The 20,704-nt window shown below is 33.2% G+C and overlaps 1 protein-coding gene across 29 annotated transcripts in view; it reads right to left on the minus strand.

Moving 5' to 3' along the window:
* PTPRD (protein tyrosine phosphatase receptor type D) overlaps positions 1–20,704 on the minus strand; it is a 2,332,079-nt gene that overhangs the window by 1,911,625 nt on the left and 399,750 nt on the right. The gene's annotated exons all lie outside the window — the stretch shown is intronic.

A 20,704-nucleotide genomic window follows, 5' to 3' on the forward strand; every position in this document is an offset into this window, starting at 1 on the left:
GAAAAGTAGAGGCCTGAATGCTGATGGGGGAAGGCTGAGACATGCAGTTTATAGAGAACAATTTTTATTCGGAGGCTTGGTAGGCCATGGGAGGGATGGGTCTGTAAGGCAGTTATAGAGGAGAAAGAGAACAGAAAAGTCAGTAGAGCAAGAACAAGCACTCAGATCCTTAAGCAAAGAGCTAAAAATAGCATTCAGATAAGGTTGATGGCATCTCAGAATGTTAATGATTAAAACTTCTATGAAGTATAAGTCATGCTTCCTAACTTCAAAACTTTTTTAAACATTGAAATTATTTCCTATCTAGAGATAATTTAATTCTTTAAAATTGTTTCTTCTATTCAGTTTTGTAAAAACTTCTCTGTTAAATAGAAGAATAAAACTTTCTTTTAATATATATCTTACATTAACATTAGCACTTTCATATTGTATGTATAATGATACCCATTATTTTCCTTAGAAAGAAAAATATTTGGAAGGATGAACCTCATGCAAATTGCACCTATAAGAAGAACTAACAACAAGAATGCATCTCACAGAAATGTATCACTATATAGTTGAGGGGAAAGAATAGGCACAGTGTGATAATTTCAAGCATAGTAATACTGACAGGTCAGAGTATATGCTGTGAAAAACAGGAGTAGTGGTCAGGCATGAATGATAGGGCCCAAAAGGAAGATGGAGTTAAGCAGCATCTTACAACCAATGGCCAAGTATGAGCAGCAGTAACAAATGAAGTACAGTAATAGAAGCTGAAAGTTGTAATGATTGCCTGAAAAGGTGAGTCAAAAAAAGATTCACAGGACATTTGATGCCTGAAGGCATTAGCATTATGGGCATAATTGGAAAAAATGAGAGGCAGGATCCATTACAGAACTGTTAGAGGCAAGGACAAAGGTAACACTGAAAGGATAAAATGAAATTTCATTTTTACTGATGGTGGTTAATCAAAACTTTGGAAGCAGATAAACAACTGAAAAGGTTTACCTAATATTATTCCTATTCTGCAGTAGATTAATAAGTCTTTTTAGTTCTCCAAGATAGAAAAATGAATCCATTATCCCCAGTGATAATTTATTTTATCATATGTTTCTTTCCAAAATTGGCTTGAATATTATCGTTGTAAATGTATGAAATGAGATTTATATTTAATTGCTCATTTTATACAAGTTGACAATAAAAAGACACATGTCAAAGAGGCTTAGGGTCACTATTTTTCAGAATAGTTCTTTTAAACTTTAAATGGTTTAAAGAATGGTTTATTCTTAATGGTTTATTTTACTAAATGATGTTCACAGAGTTATGAGAAGACAATCCCTTACGTTGGCATAAGATACCTACACAGAATTTTCTTTTTCCTAATTCTTTCCAAATTCTTTTTTTCTTTTCTCCAGACTTTCAAATCCTCTTTCATGGTATAGAAGAGAGATCACATTGTGGCACTTCTTAGGAGTGGATGCAGTGCTCACAATCTGATCTATTTGAACTGGTTCTTATTTATTTTATAATGTATATTTCCTCATATATTTGTTAAAAATCAATATATGGTCTAAGGCATTCTATTTCTTACCATAATTACTTAGTGTATAGTTAGTTCTTTCTATCATATGACAATTAACAGTGAGAAATCAGATTTTCACTATTCCCACCCCTACAAATGACCTATGGATAACGATAGCAGCAACTTGTCCACAATCAGTATTGACAGATCAATGTTTATGGGAGGTTTGACATTACTCACATGATACTTGCCCACCTCTCTTCTTTATTCTATCATGAAAACTTTAGGCATCAGGCACTATTGCTTTATTTTCTAATCAAAACAGAGACCAGGAATTAGAAACAGTGAGAACCCCCTATGTGTCAAGAAATGGGTGAGGGCTCTGTACAGGTCATCTTATGTATTTCTCTTAATCACCTAGACAGTAAAATATTGTATTATTATCATCATTTCTCAGATGTGGGTAATATAATATTTATCACTTAAGAATATATATTAAATAGCTGGCCTTAAGACACAAAGCCAGTAAGGAGCAAATCTGAATTTCCAACCCACTCAAGTCTGATTCCAAAGCCTGGATCCACCAGATCATTTTGCACATTGGTTCCTGTTTTTGATTTCCTGTCTTTCCAGTGAAACTATAAACATTGATATCATTAAAGTAAAAAGATAGAGGCAATACAAACATTACTACCACTTCACACAAGCACACGAGCACACACACATACACACACACACACACATCCTTCATACTGAGGAAATAACAAATATATTTCAAAGATTATTTTAAGTTAGAGTTAAAATACAATTATTTATCCTAGCGTACTAATATTTTTTATTGTTTTTCTTCTACATGGATGTGTAAAAATTTTATATCACGTAATATTAGTGATCAACACATTCTGTGACATGTAATATGTCCTTCTGAACCCTTGAAAGACTCATGTTTTCTTTAACTTCCCTCTTAAGTGTTTCGGCAATTCACCTCTTTGACATAATGTTAATTAACAAAGAGACTGAGAAAAATTGTGTTTGTATGTATCTATCCATCTATTTTTTAACTTGGTTTCCCTTAGATTGATAGGCTGACTGGTAACATGTAGATCAGTGGTTCTCAACTGGGAAATTTTTTTCCACCCAGGGCAAGTTTGATAATATGTGTAAGACTTTTTTATTGTCACAACTGTGGAGGAGAGAAGGAAGATGCTATTGACAGTTTATAGAGGCCAGGAATGTTGCTAAACATTAAACAAGGCATAAGACAATCCCCAAGAAGAAAGAATTATCTAGGCCAAAATGTTAATAGTGCAGTTGAAAAATCAAATGCTAGATGTTTACATCATTTAAGAAGGAGAAGACCATGTGACTGACTACCTTTCATGGCTATCTAGTAACATTACAACAAAGGAAACAGATTCATAGAGTTTCTCAAGAAGGTAAACAAGCAGAATCACAAAGACATATTCCCAAGGGGAGTTATTTCAGAAAGGACTTAGAAGTAACCAGTTACAGTCATGCAGAGGAAGGGGATGAAAAACATTTGCAGAATGTTACAGCTAAGATACTACTTATTTGCTCAATTTATTGGTAGAAATTTACCTGAGAAAAAAGTAAATATAAATTAATGTCAGTTGCAAACATCTAGCATATTTGCAAAGGATGGTTGTAAAATACTAAGAAGAACCAGGAAACTAAGTAACCTTCCTTTCTAATTTTGGTAAATAAAAACAAGTTTGCATTTATTAATCATGAGTCATTGGCCCCTAGAAATAAAAGACACAGCTTATGTCCTCAAACAGCTAACTGGATAGAGAGGAGAAATCACAATTATTCTAAAGTATAATGAATAATTACATCCAATGATGATTTATGCCCTGAGACCATTCGAGTTAATAGGGTGAGACTACTTGAGGAGGAGCAGAAAGGCAGTTCTAGTGAGAATCAACACAATGTATATGGAAAAGAGTTGAAAAACAGTCTGGAATCTTCAGAGAACTAAGCTCAGGTGGCATGGCTAAGAACATAGAACAGTGAGGACTAAAAAGGGCAAATATCAGATGATCATAGCCTTGGAGTTACAAAATGTTTGGAGTTATAAAAATGATAGAGAAAATGGAACATCTGACTCTTGCTTGGAAAAGACTGTAATGATTGAAAGAAAAAAATACATACTCTTATGCTTCTGTGAAGGAAACAATTTCAACATGGAACACTTTGAATGGACATAGTATAAAAAGCCATAAAGGTGTGAAACTTTGATTTAGAAAATCTGCTAAGATAAAGTCACTTAAAAAAATATGTACAAATGTGTTAGTTATAGCATTAGTTCTAATGGTAAAAAAGTGGTTTTCAAAAGTTGACAAAAACCTATCCAAATATAAATTGGCATACTTAAAGTCCTTCAACATTGGCAAATGTTTAAAGTATAGTTCTTGCTAGATGAATAAAACAAGTTACAAATGATTTTGTAATATAATGTAATTTTAGGATAAAATGTAATGTGCTATGTATGCATAGGAGTATATTTAATTGTCTTCTTTTTAAAGACTGAAAAATATTCCATTAATTATGTGTGTGTGTGTGTGTGTGTGTATGAATTTTCTTTATCTGTTTTATCTCTTAACAGACATTTATTTTGCTTTCATATCTTAGGTACTGTGAATAATGCAAAGTGCTAGTTATGTTCATTATCTTGATTTAATCATTCCACAAAGCAAACATATATATAAGCATCACACAGTATCCTGTGAATGCATATAATTTTGATTTGTCAACTATAGATAACATTTTAAAAAACAAATACATTGAAAATACATCAAAATCTTATTTTTGAAATAAGAAATCTTAACAGTTGTTAAATTTGGGTGGTAGAGTTTTCAGTAAACTTTTTTTTTCCCCACTGTGTTTTTCTATGTTCTCCAAGTTTTCTACACAGATCAGACCACTTCTAAATTGTTGATTTTAATTATTGGGCAACATGTTTTTCAATATGTTTTGAACAGTTGATGATAATTCAGATGAAAGAAATAAGAACAGTAAGAAAATTATATGTTTTCAAATAGAGGCTGTTTAGGCTGAGAAAGAGAAGCTCAATGAAGAAAATGGTAGCTGCCCTCAAATTTCTACAGTGCTTTTATATTCAAAGGAATTTAGTAAAATGTATGCTGCTCTTGAGAATGAAACCTTAGCCTCCAAAAGAGAGCTTACACAAAGAGAGTTTTGGCTTATTACAAAAATAACATTCTAATAATACAGTCATAGCATCCTCAGATTTCTTGGAAAGCAGGAGCCTCCCCACAACCAGGAGTTTTAAACGGAGGCTACTGACCCTCTGCCTGTCATGCTATTGAACAGATTCCAGCTTTCGGTGGGAATTACAATGAGATAACCTCAGTCTAAGGTGCTTTTCCCACTTCCAAATGCTGTTGTAAGTACAGGGCTGGCATTAGACAGGATTCTAAATAAAATGAAAAAAAAAAAAGTTTTCATCTTTTTATTTAGCTGTCATGATTATTTGCATTTTTTTTCAACCTGTGCATGTCTTCAAATTGTCCTATGTTTTATGATTTAAATTGTCATTTAGGGAGTTAAAACGGCTATTTTGGGTGGTACTTCAAATGCCATAGCACCTGGATGCCTACTTATAAAAATTCCTATGGATATATATGTATGCACCAGTGAAGAGTTAATATGTGTTAATTATAAGTCAATGTATGATGCAGTTTGATCTTTCACAAGTGGCCTAACCTAAAACTTAAAAGAGATAGAAAGAGCTTGATCTCCATCCTCCTCGCTGTTCTCTGCCAATGTGAGTATACAAGGAAAAGATGGACAAGGTAGCAGGTGCTAACCAGGAAGCAGGCCCTTACCAGACACTGAATCTGTGGGTACCCTTCAACCTCCAGAACTATGAGAAATAATTTCTGACATTTAAGCCACCCAGACAACAGTATTCTGTTATAACAGTTTAAACTAAGGCATATAGACATAGATACAGATAGAGATATAGATTATAGTTAGATATACTTGTAATTCTCTTGATGTATTGGAGTGGAGGGACACTGTGGATTTCAATCCAAGTGAGTCCCTGAGAAATCAGTTCCTGTTTACTGTCTTCTCTTTTATTTTTTTATGTGGATTGTGAGTTTCTGGAAGGAAGTATCTATGTGCTATTGGTTTTTACCTGAGAGCTTGGTGGCTAGCACACAGGAAGCACTCGATAAATCATTGGTGTATAAATTGAAAGTTGCTTAAAAATAGCTAGCTTTCCTGGGGTTCAGAAGAAAATAAACCTAACACTAGTTAATACCAGCTGTTAGAGGTATTTTATACTATAGTTTGTCAACTTTGGCTACCCTCCCAGGACATTTGAGAGGGGTTTGGTAAAGTATCATTGATGAAAAGGCCACACCCACATTTTGAAGCAGAGACTTCAATGTTGAGGATAAGGCATCTATATTTTAAAAGATTTATTAGTCATTCTGGTCATTTTGTGGTTTTAGAATGACTTCTGTTCATAGCTATCTGCTCACAGATAAGGGGCTAGATAAGCTCTATGGATCCAGGATGCCATCATTTATTCCACTATTCCAAGAAATACAGATCCTTAATTGGGACAATTCTGCTTCTCTCTACTAAGAATTATCTTTAGTGCATGCATATACCTAAAATGGAAAAAAAATTGCTTTTGTAAATGCCTGTGACAGATACAAAACCATTCTATATTACAAATGTCTCAGTCTAGTCTGGTAATAACATATAATTAAAACAAATGAGTTCATCTTAAGTTATTAGATCACACCATGATTTTGCTAACCCATAAATTATAAAGATTGGAGAAAACAAATTTGCAAGGGCAAAGTTGAAGCTAAATCCTATCATTTCTTTCCCTGCTTCAATTTTGTTAGGATTTGATGGTAGAATCTGTGAATGAGATGCATGTTCTTCCTCTCCCACTCCCCAATAGTGAAAAAAGAAAACAGCTTCTAATTTTTGTTTTCCAATCTGCCAGCTTGTGCCATTGCTGCTAAATCTCTGGCTTTCTAGGTGCTCTCCTGGTAACCTCCGCATGCCTTAATTTTGAAGGCATTGACCTCTATGAGATTCGAATGTTCTTCCTTGCCTTTCCCAATTACTCCATTTTCCAGTGTGTACTGCAGGCTGTCAGATTTCCTCCTCCACATGAAAATCTCTTTGGGTTTGCTTGCTTCTGTGTGTTCTGAAAAAACCAACTCAGTTTTGGTCCACTCTGTATCAGATTATCCATTCCACACCATGACAGTTTATAATACTAGAGAACAGCTTTATTGATTTTGAAAAATCTTCTAAATACATAAAAGGCCAGATGTTCAACACTAAGTTTTATCACTCCCATCTGAGGGGGAAGGACCTCATTCATGGCTGTTTCCAGTGAATGGAATCTCTATCATCTAGTTGGCTAGCATTAAATATTTGTTGAATAAGCAGATACATCAAGATGATAGTTTTGGTACAATAAATACAAAGAACATATCATTTGTTCTGATTCATACATTGAGACTCAAGTTTTTCAAGCTTAGTAATGTGTGTAACTATGACAAAGGCAGGATTGATAATGATCTAAAAAAATATGACTGGTCTAAACTCTCTTACTAGAGGAAGATTTGACTGCAAAAAATGTCTGCAATCTGAGAATGAAGTGTATATTCATCAAAATTAATATCGAATACATGTAATTTTATCAGAAAATATATTTTCAAATTAGAAGCAATCTCTAGATGTCAAATCTATATATAATTTTTAGGTCCCAAAGTAGCAAATGCATCCAGGTACTCAACAAGTCTAGGATTTGTCTCTAAAATTATTAGTTACTAACGCTATAGTCTGTGAAGTGCCAAATGAAATATAATTCCTTTATTCTATGATGATTTTTCATAAGGAACATTTGAGTACAAACTAGTACTTTGAATGCTATAATTCTATTTTTACTATAACAAGCTCTGCAAAACTTTGCATTATTTTTGAGAAGCTTTGTACTTGTTTTAAAGTGGCTGTCAGCCATATGCTTTGTCTATGTATATGCGTATTTATTTATAAATTCTCAGAAGTAACTACAAGTTTTATAAAGTTTATAACATTTTAGTATTGAATTTTTCTCATCTTTGATGCAGGATTTATCTTTAAAGTTTTGTTTCAGAATTTTTTTCTCAACTGCAAAAAAAATAACAAAACTTTAAATTTATGTAACATAAATGAACAGAGAATTTGAAAAAGTCAGATATATTAATTTAATAAAGATGTGGAAGATTCCTTTTTGTAACCACCATTCTTCTTCTTTTTTATTTTTATTTTTTTTCCGGAGACACAGTCTTACTCTGTTGCACAGGCTGGAGTGCACTGGCCTGATCTCGGCTCACTGCAACCTCCACCTTCCGAATTCAAGTGATTCTCCTGCCACAGCCTCTGGAGTAGCTGAGATCACAGGTGTAAGCCACCACGCCAGCCTAATTTTTTATGTGTTTAGTAAAGACAGTGTTTCACTATGTTGGTCAGGCTGGTCTTGAACTCCTGGCCTCAAATGATCCACCCGCCTTGGCCCCAAAGTGCTGGGACTACCGGCATGAGCTGCCATGCCCAACCTGTTTCATCAGCATAATTAATGGCAATACAGTCATTGGTAACTGATTTGAAATAATATATAACTAGAATTTTAAAGTAATTCAACTATTTTATAATAATTTTAAATGAAATGTGATACTGTAACTTTAAAAATAGGGTTAACTGCATTATCCACTTTGGGTTCAATTTTTCATTTATTGCAAAGATGTTGATTAAACGGCATGAACCTTTTCTATCTTAAGCACTGTAGAAGCCAAGATGAATCAGATACAGTCCTGCTCACAATGAGCTTTTAATCTAGTACGGCAGTCTGGTATATAAATCAACAATTTCACTAATAGCTTTATGTTAAAAAAAAAAAAAAAAAAAAAAAATTTTTTTTTTTGGAAACTCAGAGGTACCAAGGAGGGCATTACGCAGCATATGAAGCTTTAATTGTATCTCAAAGAAAAGTAGGAGCTTGCAAGTAGATAAGAGGAGCACAACATTCCTGTAAGGAGAAATAGCACGCATGAAATCAAAGAGGAATGAAATATCACAGCACGTCTGGGAAACTCAAAGGGGCTTAGTTTCTATGAAAGTCAAGTAGTAGCAAACAGTGCTGGGGATGTATGTAAATACTAAACCGTAAAGGGTTAGTGTTATATCTCATACCAAAGGATCTCTGCTTTCTTTTTTTTTTTTCTTTTCTTTTTTTTTTTTTTTTTTTTTTGGAGACGGAGTCTCGCTCTGTCGCCCAGGCTGGAGTGCAGTGGCCAGATCTCAGCTCACTGCAAGCTCCGCCTCCCGGGTTTACGCCATTCTCCTGCCTCAGCCTTCTGAGTAGCTGGGACTACAGGCGCCCGCCACCTCACCCGGCTAGTTTTTTTGTATTTTTTTTTAGTAGAGACGGGGTTTCACCATGTTCGCCAGGATGGTCTCGATCTCCTGACCTTGTGATCCGCCCGTCTCGGCCTCCCAAAGTGCTGGGATTACAGGCTTGAGCCACCGCGCCCGGCCTCTCTGCTTTCTTTTTTGAGGGTACTAGACAGTCATCTGGAGTAATCAAGCAAAGCCACCTCCCTCCCAATAGACATACCTTTGATGAAACCCCACTACCGACAGTATATATCAAGCTATTGAAACAGTCCTTATGAGAGTCAAACCAATTAGAATAGGAAGAAAAGAATTAAGACTATCTGTTTTTGAAGTTAATAACTTTGAAAAACTACTGGATGTGTCAGATAAGGAAAGTGAAGATACAGGAACAGTTCTAAGTGTTCTTATTGGTAGCCATGGAGAATTATATCTCAACTAAGGTGGAGACAGGGAAAAAGTTTTGTAAGGCAAAGATAATAACCTCAGTTTAAAATACATAGTTTGAATTATATTTGTGATATACAGATGGTGTTATCCATTCACAGTTTGGTATATATAGGTCCTGATCACAGCAGAAAGTTATAGAATGGACACACAGACTTATAAATCATTAGTAGCTACATAGATTTTGAAAAAGGTAATAGAAATAGAAAAATTGGTGAGATTAACTCAGACTAGAAGCCAAGAAAACACATACTAATAAATACTGGAGCATATCATCACAATGTAAAAATTATCAGATTTGCATATTGTTCAGTTATGAACAACATCATAAAAATTCATTTTGCAAAACTGAGTTCAAATGTATACAGAGGGAAATAATGCACCAAACTTAAGTATACAACCTGATAAATTTTATTGTATTCATCATCTCTATCTGTATATCTTATCTATATATATAATCTGTATATATATATATATATATAATCACTTCAAACAAGATATAGAAAATACCCAGCTTCCCAAACAGTTCTTTTATACCCCTTCCTGGCCAAAGACCACCTCTTTTCCTCACTCCATAAGAAACTACACATCTAATTTTTCCCACTTTAGATTTGTTTTCTTTTCTTGAACTTTTACAGAGTTAGAGATAATGCATTTTTTGTCTGATCTCTTTCATTCAGCATAACGTTTTTGAGCTTTACGGTTTTGTATATATCAACAGTTAATTCTTTTTTGCATTTATGTTCATGAGAGACACTGGTCTGTAGTTTCATTTTCTTTGAATGTATTTATCAGGTATTTATTGGTATTACGGTTAGGCTGGCATCATAAAAAGGCTGGCAAGATAAAAAGAACTAGAAAGGGTTCACTCTTTCCCCACTATTTTCTAAAAATATTTTGTGTAGAACTGGTATTAATTCCTTCTAAAATATATGATATAATTCACTAATAAAAATTTTTATTATGTAACTAAATAGTAATTATATTCTAATAAAAATATTAGTCCCATTAAAACACTGCTTGACTCAGAATATATGCTTGTAGTTTTTAAAATATTCTATTACAAATTAATATTTTGATAAAGAGCAACGAACTTGTCATTTATATCTTGTTCTCTTTCATACTGTTACAAAAATTATATATATACATATATTTAATTTAATAACCCACAACCCCATGAATAATTGTGTAAAAGTGGGTATAAATGTCAAAAAATATCCTGGAAGTAGGAAACACTATCAAAAACTGTTATATCTTCTTGTATGGAAGCAAAACAACAACAACAGAAAAAAAATAAAAACTCATTTAAAAAAAGTAAAAAAGTAATTTACCTATGTTACTACATTTAGGAGTGCATCAATTCCCACACATTCAGAATTGTTTCCTTGGAGAAGTTTTGTATTATTAACATTTTCCCCACTAGACCTGCATATCCACAACATAAATAGAGAATCAGAAGTTGTCAATCATAAACCTAAATATAGCTCTAGGCTGTCAAGTTTCTGGTTCTCAGGAGCAACAACAACAAAACCTATTTAATGAGGACTTTGCTGTTAAAGTCTTCTCTGGGAAACACTTGTGTTATCTTGTAATTTATCATAAACTCTATTTTTGATATTCTGCATCTAGTAGTGAGGTATAAGACTAAAACCGCTTGAACAGGAACAGAAACTCTGAACACATAAAATGCAACCAAATTCACTGCAGTTTTATCCAGAAGTGATTTCATCTTTTATTTTCTAGAACTCTAAATCCTTGGTAGTCTGCTCCCCCATTTTGTTTTAAAAAACATGCCCTGAATTTCTGTCAATATAAGCTGTTTGGGAAGGAATAAAAAAGAGAAAATATCCATTTATTACTAGAAATAAGTAGAAAAACAAGAATATAAAATTAAGCCACTATCTGGAGTAAATATAAAAATGAAACAGATGCTTATTAATTAAGTGTGGGCAGGTGATGACAAGGCACCGAGGCACATTGCACCAGCTGTGAAGAATTTAGAGAGCTTTTATCCTACCAGACCATTTATTTATTATACAACAGACACCTTATGGAGTAGAAAAGGTGAGAAAACAAAAATGATATAAAGAGCTAAGAGTTCAGTTTTCTAAACTTTGAATACTACTTGGTTTGGTTTTACCTGCTTTTCTAAGAAATAATCTGGCTTCCATGTTTAAGTTTTATGAATGCTGCAGTTCGTGAGTTTTTCCCACTGGAAACTGTAAGACTACAATTTTATTTATGAATTTTTATTTCATACAATATGCCAAGAAGATAGACAGCACTGCTTTAAGTATAGAATCAAGTTTTCCAAAGAGTACATAATAACAGCAAGGATTTGGAAAGAAGTGAAATATATAGGCAGAGAATAACCTATGAAAACACAAATCCACTAATCCATGGTTTATAGCAAATCTATATCACAGTAAATTTTTGAAAATGAAAAATAAAATTTAAATGGTTTCTTCTAAGACACTCTGATGACCAATCCATCTCATTTTTTAAATTATACTTCTGCTCAGATTGGTGGCAATCGAATTTCTTCATTTAGAAAATTTTATAATGGGCCATTAGGGAAGTCCAATCAATTCAAACTTGGTTTTTTTCCCCTCCTCTTGTGCTCCCATGTTCTCACATAGAACTGGATTCCAATAATATTGATTGACAGTTGATCCTTAGTTCCTAAGTTTTTTTTTTTTTAAGTTGTTATAACTTTTCTACCTGACTTTATTTTTTTATATGATTTTCTTTGGATTTTATTGTGCATTGGCACACAGGGCCTTTGATCTTGTATTTTTCAATATTTTTACTTATCTCAAATGGAAAAAAAAAAACAGACAAAAGTCTTTTAAAGATGATGAACAAAATTACATAATGCAGAGATAGAGAAAAAACATTTTCTACATCAGTGATCAAAAAAGGAAAATTTTTAAAAATGATCTCCAAGTTTATTCCTTCCAAATATGAGAACATTAAAGGCCAGAAATAATGTAAATCTGTGCTTTTGCTTTGATTAGGACAAATAAGTACAATATTCCTAGAAACCAATGCAACAATCAGTACCAAGAATCAATGTAACATTCAAATTTTCAGGTTATTATAGTCCCTTCCTGTAAATTTATACTAAAAGAAATAATTTTAAAAGGTGGAAAAGTTTATTTCTGAAAAAAACATAGTAAAAAATAAAGAAAACTATTCATTTCTATAAATTAAAAAAAAATTTCAACTGAATTACCAATTCATGTGACCTTTATGCCAGCTATTAAAATACAATTGTGAAAAATATAAAGTAACTTACATTATTCAGATTCACCAATTACATTTAAGAGAGTAATACCCGTTGGTGAATTCCATCTATATATATTGCTTCTCAAAGCCATACAGAGGAGAGAAAAAAATGTTGGAGAGCTTGGACAAAAGTGAGAAGAGATGGAGAGATAATAGTATGAAAACACAATTAAGTCATTTTCATAGGTATCCAGAAAAGATGGAAACAATTAGCAATTATCCATGAATTATAGCTAAGGTAACATCTGGTAGACACTGCATCAACCACTTAGAAGACACCACCAATATTTTGTAGCTCTTGGGGTATGGGAAAGAATGCCAAGGAGGGGGGCTTCTTGTACATTTGTCATCAATTTCCACTAGTTATAAGGCCTCAATAACGTGACTCATGTCACGACACAAGGATATTTAGAAACTCTCAATGTTAACATGTAATCTGTATATATACACACACATATATATATGTTTTTTATATATATGTTTATATATACTTTATATATGTTTATATATATTTCCATATATGCAATACAAGAAGTTGTTTGATTTTATATATATATAAAATGTTTATTTATATTTAAAATGTTTATATATATAAAATGTTTATACATATAAAATCAAACAACTTCATATATATACATATATATATATATATATATAAATAAAATCAAACTACTTCTTACTGTGCTTGAACAGTTGTGATGCTTCTTTCCAGGTTTGCAAGTTCAGAGCTGATGCTAAACAAAGTAGATCATTCCATAAAATTTACCTATACACAGTGGCAAACAGATAAATGAGAAAAAGGGTACATATTTGTGTGTAAATACATAAATGACAAAATACACTTGAAAGACACAGTATGACTTTTAAATTAATGTATGAAACAACTACCTTAATAATTAATATATCTTGGGAAAAAGGGGGAGAACGGTAAAAATAAAAAAATCAAAACAGCAGATGTCTTGGGGTAATCAATTAATTTCTTTATTTTCTTTAGTTTTATTGTAATGCCATCTGTGGAAGAAATAGAAGTTCATAGTAACAGAAATAAAAGCCGTTGATTAAGTGCCTGAAGAGCTCTTTGAAAGGAAAAACCTAAAATTCTAAAACAAAGAAAAATAATCCATCTTCAAAGGCAAATGTGTCTGAGGAGAAATCTGTGAAAAATTTCAGGTATGACTTAGGCTACACTACTGTTTCAAAGATGATTTTCTAAATTCAAAATATTTAGCTGGTCACCCAGAAGTAATCTGGGAGCTGTAGTTCTTGAGTAGAGGACCATGGATGAAGCTGTGAGGCACAACATGATCACGCCAGCGTGTGTCACTCAATAAATACAATGAATGGTAAATCCCCACCAGATCATCTGCTGCTCCATCTCTGCCAACAGAGGTGCTCTGGAACACAGCAGAGGAACTCGTTAAAGATACAATGAGCCCTAAAAAGAAATGAAATAATGTCTTTTGCCCCAACATGAATGGCTTTAGAGGCTACTATCTTAAGGGAAACAACTCAGAAACCGAAGGTCAAAAACCATGTATTCTTACTTAGAAATGAAAGCTAAACAGTGTGTAAGCATGGACATAGAGCATAGAATAATAGGCATTGGGAAATTGGAAGGATAGAAAGAGAGGGGGCTAAGGGATGAGAAATTCTTAATGGGTACAATGTACATTATTCAGGTGATGGTTGCACTAAAAATCCAGACTTTACCACTATGCAAAATGTTCATGTAACGAAACTGCACTTGTACTCCTTAAATGCATACAAAATTTTTTAAACAAGATATAGCAGGTCAATTTTGTCCATATGATTTAATGTTGGATAAAATTTGAGTAGATGTTGTTTAGGAAGAATAAATATGTCTTGGAGGACAGTAACCAGTGGAATGAGCTTTTCAATTTTATCTAGCAGACATTGTTCAATTTATACTGTACCATTCTCTCAATGACAACTTCAGAGATTTTCTCAAAGCCCTGACACTCACTTAATATGACCATAAGCCATAAATCAAGTAGCCTTCTTAGATGAATATAAACATAATGTTTGTGAAAGAAAAAGAAAGTGTAGGATGAAAGAAGGAGACCATAAAAAAATGGAACTCATAGAAATTGATATCAAGGCATCTTAATTTATCATTTTGTAGCAGCTAAGCATAAACGTATAGCCAAAAGTCTTATATAATAAGTAAATTATGAAGAAAAGAAGGCTGTTAGACCAAAAGAGCAGAATATGTATGTTCCATATGATTAAGTCAGCTTGAAGACAATATTAAAGATGAAATTTCATTTCATTGCATTATTCATTTTCATAGTGATTCCTTTATTCCAACAGGAATGTTTTACTACTAATCATAATAAGAACGAAATCCTATAGTTTAAACTCTCCAAATATTTACTCAAAAGCATAATTAGATATACTATCATTCATTATCTGTGTAAAAATAAGTATTTGTAATCCCTAATCATTTTCTGGATGTGTGATTTAATCTTTTCCCCATAAACCAGGTCAACATTGAGAGCCTCTGTTCAAAACATTTTACAATCTTGTTACTGTATTGTCAAGAGGCAGACAGTGATTTCACAGCTGAACTTGCCGGAGTCCTACAAGGTTTCACCTACAGAATCAAGGAGCCTACTTTTGTAACCTACTCTTTCTTTCCCACAAGGCTTGAGTGATTGCACGTCTGAGATTATTAAGGAATTCCAGCAGATGTGCACGACAGTGCTATTTATCTCAGACAGTTCTTTCAGAAATGCAATGAAGTTATTACTAGAATTTTGCACAACATAACCTTAATCTACCATTTTCTAATAGTTACTCTTTATATCATTGTTTGGCTTTCAAAAAGCTATTAAATGTATAACAAAAAATATAGGTTAAAGCTACACAAGTTTTCAAGTGATGATAAGCCTTTGGAAGCATAGAGATGTAAGTTTATTGTACCATGAAAAATGTACTTTTATTTTTAACAAAACAGTTTTCTTTTCATTTCTACTTTTTTTTTTTTAACAAAATAGATTTGTTTTTACTTGGATTTCTGTATTGTATTCACTAGATGGCAGAGTAAGCAAGTCAAAACATTATAAAATAGAGTTATAACAAACTACTCCTGAAATCCTGAGAGAATAAGGATTGCTGTGGCCAGGATAATCAGGGAATGCTTCAGAGAGGAAGCAAACTTTGTGTACAAATGGCATGTGTCCTTTCCAGACCAAGGCTTATAAGAAGCATCTCTGCCTCCTTCATGTTCTGTCCTTTACTATCTGCTAGGTGGATGCAGAGGACTTCAGGTCCTAAGAGATGGAATAACCAAGAATGGGGAAGTTTGGATAACACGTCTAAAGAAATCCACCTGCTAACAGGATTGCTAAGGGAGCAAGATATAATCTTTCATTATGTTAAACCCCTAAAGTGTTGGAGGTTATTCACTAAACCAGTTTGCATATTTCTGACAAAAATGCTTAATGCTGATTTTCTTTATTCCACTTGAAAAGAATATAAGTTTATTTCCCCTTATCTTAGATGTTACATTATTTATCGAAGTAAGATCTGCCTATGAGTCCTGGGCATAACAAATAACACTTCTGTTGTTACCAAAATACAAGGGTGTAACTTCTCTTTCCATATACATAAGACTTCTTATATTATCACCCTTAGTTTTCTTATTCATTTATAATTTATGAAATACTTACTGAGATTATACAAGCTTCAGAACCTGTTTTCATTCCTGTCTTGATGGTTAAGATTTACAGCATATTGCTGGGAAGAAACAATTCTGGCTGCTGTATCCCTCCTTCCCTATTTCGATCACTTTAACCCCATGATTATCTATCAATGGCATAAGCCTCTCATATATGTAAAAGAAGGACATTTTACACGTTAATTCTTACATTTAAATTTGAAGGAATTTTACTAGTATGCTTTGCTTTAATTTTTACATCAGATGTAATCATTCTATTTAAATGTGGAGATTATACTGTTAAAGGCTAGAAAAATCTGGAAATTCCCATCTACAAGTGCCACTGACATCCACTCCCTTCTTCATTTGCAATTAATTCTGTTTGTTTGTTTGGTTGGTTGGTTAGTTGGTTTTTGAGACGGAGTTTCGCTCTTGTCGCCCAGGCTGGAGTGCAATGGCGCAACGTTGGCTCAATGCAACCTCCACCTCCTGGGTTCAAGTGATTTTCCTGCCTCTGCCTCCTGAGTAGCTAGGATTACCAAGGCCAGCTAATTATTTTATTTTATTTCATTTTTTGTATTTTAATAGAGACGGGGTTTCACCATGTTGGCCAGGTTGATCTCGTACTCCTGACCTCAGGTGATCCACCTGCCTCAGCCTCCCAAAGTGCTAGGCATACACCCATGAGCTATTGCACCCAGCCAACTATTAATTCTTACTGGAAATTTTGCTTGCATATAGGGAAATTGGCTATAGGTGTTGCTGTACAAAAACATGTTTATCACCTAACACAAGGCCTGCCTCTATGCAATCCTTCAGTCCAGCATTTTATGAAGAATCACGATTCAGATAGATGCCAGCATGCAAAATTTCTGTGCAAAGATTTTCTCCATTATACTTTTTCTATTAGTCTCTTTGCCAACATGTAGCTAATATATTAAACTGGGTCTTTTACTCTTGGGACAAGACTGGTCTGAATGCTCTCACATTGTACATGAATGGGCCCTGAATCCTCTAAGGGGATTCACACATCTTGGTTATTTTACTCTAGGAATGTCTGTTGAAGTTTGGGTTTTGGACATCTCTGGGGAAATGGAAAAGTGCTGGATGAGATATTTCAGACAGGTGGAATCTTACATTGCACAATGAAGTAGAAGCTGATTCCATACTCTAGTCTTAAAATGTATCCTGTGTTCTTCCCAAAATGTTATCTTGCCTCCAAGCACAATCTTTTCTTTCTCAAAATGTTAAGATAGATCTGCAGCAAAGGGTTTAGATATAGACAGTGCATGAAATGTACGTGAAAATAAGATTTTAAGATACTCCCATGCATGAAGCATTTCTACTTTAACTTCACCATTTTTCAGAAACTTTTTAGCAATTTCAAATAAGTAAAACTGTAAATTGTACTCATTAAACCAGAAATCTTATAGAAGATGAACAAACACAATTTTTAGAAATATGTACATTAACACATTAAAATATGTTAAATATACACACATAATAATATGATAGACTATATGATAGAAGGCCTATATTTTGGTGGTGGAATTGAGAAAGGGGGGTGGAAAAAAACAAAAGTGACATTAATTAATTACTTACTATGTAATCACAATCTTGTTATTTATGCATATATCCTCTTATTTAATCCTGAAAACATTTTTAAGATAGTTGTTATTACCGACAAAAATTATGAAACGGATGAGAAAATAAGGTACCATAAATAAAAGTCAGAAAAATAAAACATTAAGGAACCAGATCTACACAGACTAAGATATACAATGAAACAAGAGACTCTAAGAATTTACTGATAGATCTGGAGGAAAAAAAAGCAAAACACTTCTAGTAATAAACAATGATAAACTGAATGAATGGGTTAAACAATACATTAGACATTTTACAAAAGAAGAAACAAAAATAGGTACTAAAATATGAAATGATATTCAGTTTTGTTAGATATCAGGGGAATGTAAATTTAACTTAGTGAGACACATTTTAATATGTATCAGGTTGACATAATGTCATAGTCAGGCAACATTAAGTTAATTAATACAGAACAATAAGTGACCCTTCTACATACCAGTGAGAATGAAAACTGGCCTGTCAACTTTGGAAAATAATTTGATATTATGTAGTTATTTACAACACGGACACACCATCTTACCCAGGAATTAAACACTTGGATATATGCCAGAGGAGAGTTTTGCATATGCATATCAATAAATATGTAAGAATGTTCAAAATTGTCTTATTTGTAACAAACACTGGAAACAATCCAGTTGTCTGTCAATACTGGAATGGTTAATTAAATTGAGGTATATTTGTTTAATTCAAAGTAGATCAACATCCTTAAAATTAAAAAGTATAATTTGAAGTAAAAACAAAATTACATAAAAACATATACTACTCTACTATTTATAAGATTCAAAAACAAAATAGAGGCTGGGGATGCTGCTAAACGGCCTATAATTCAAAGGACAGACCTTCACAACACGTTTTAGGCCTAAATATTATAGTGGCAAGATTGAGAAACTTTTTCTAAAGAAAAGTGAAAGCATAATTAATACCAATTTTAGGAAAATTTTAAAATATGGAATTAGCATTATTGATTTTTCCCTTTTGATTTTTCCTTTTACTAACACTGTCTTTATTTAAAATGCTGATATCTTTTTCATTATTGATTTCTAAGTTGATTTGAATTATTTTAACATATTGCATTAAAATATTATTTATTCTGATTCCTGAGTTTTTGGCACCCCCTTAAGGTTTGGGGCCTGAGAGTGAGCTTCCCTGGCCTCACGGCAGGTTCAGCCTTAGGGAAGGAGTGCAGGTAGAAGGACAGATGGGGATAGAGAGCTTCAAAAATATTGATATTCTATTTCTTAATCTGGGGTATAGATACAGGTGGGGTTCACTTTATTATTTTTTATTAATCTGTCCATATAGCTAATATACAGTCTTTATATACACCATTAAAACTAAAATGAATTTAAAAGAACAATTAACTATGGTTAATTTACATGCTCTAAATTTATATTGTGTATCAACTATTAGATATCTGCTGTCTATTATTAAATAGTATACCCATATCAACTATGGTTTTTGATTGGGTCAATATTAAGAGAATACTAAAAATTCATATAATGATGTTTCTCCTATAAATCCACAAAAGTTGTAGAGACTTATAAAATTTATTCTAACACCTAACTTACTTCTGTTCACAATAGAGCTCTCTTGAATTTTTTGATAGTGTTGGAAATATACAGAATACATTCACTTCAACTGTGGTTTCCTATTTCCCGAATCCTGAAAAGCAGTGATTTGACATGCAAGTGCAACACTTCTATCTCTTTCTATTTCAATAGCAAAATTCTCCAACACTTCTCTTCATTAGAGGGATAGGAGTCTTTCATATATTCGATTTCTGTCTTCCATGGGGATGTTCACTCTAGTGGTAGCTTTCAATTCATTCCTCCACTAGTCAAAAAATGAAAATCCAGAACATATTCGTTATATGGTTATTTCCTCTTTATTGTTATTGGCCTGCAACTGTAATCCTGCAATTAGGACAGTACTGATTACAATATAGTGTAGAATTGTTTCATTGTCATTTACTTGACTCTCTTGTTCCTTATTTCAATTAAGTGCTCAAGTGGCACTGAAAGTAGCTTTCCACCAGATTTTACTTTGCTTTACCCCAAATTTCTACAGAAGTTTTATTTACTTGTGAAACATGCTAAAATGATTTAGATTTAAGTTACACTTTGTTATTGGCACATCTAGCACAGGCATTACATTTGACTGGCCTCTTCCAGGCCAACACATACGCACAGGTACAGACACACACACTACACAAAGACTAGCCTCTGAGACCTGAAAGAAAATTAGAAACCCAACCCAGCCTCCCCCTCCTCCTAAGCTCAAAGCAAGTTAATGAGTGGTTTGTACTCTCAAAGCTGAGATCTTGAAAGAGGGATGTGAACAGAAGGCAAGTATATTTCTGTTAACCTTTTCTTAGCATAGTACACATTTAAAATTGATCACAGAATTCTTTCCATTTAGCTATGAAAAGGGTATCAAAATATTCTATTGTAGGAGACCACCACCAATATATCTGAGTTAGTACTTGAGATGAGATTAATACCTTCTCTGTCCAAGAGGAAAAGGTGAAATTTAATTCAACTAAACAGTATAAAGCTCCTTGTCAGATTAAGGTCACATCTTCATAGTAGTCATAATGTAAGAAATTCAACCACATGTATATAATAATGGCCTATCATGTGCCCAGGTCTTTGGGAGTTAACCAACACAGATCTCCATTTAGGAAGGAGATGAAA

Source organism: Chlorocebus sabaeus, chromosome 12 (genome assembly GCF_047675955.1).
Source record: "Chlorocebus sabaeus isolate Y175 chromosome 12, mChlSab1.0.hap1, whole genome shotgun sequence".
Classification (NCBI taxonomy): Eukaryota; Metazoa; Chordata; class Mammalia; order Primates; family Cercopithecidae; genus Chlorocebus; species Chlorocebus sabaeus.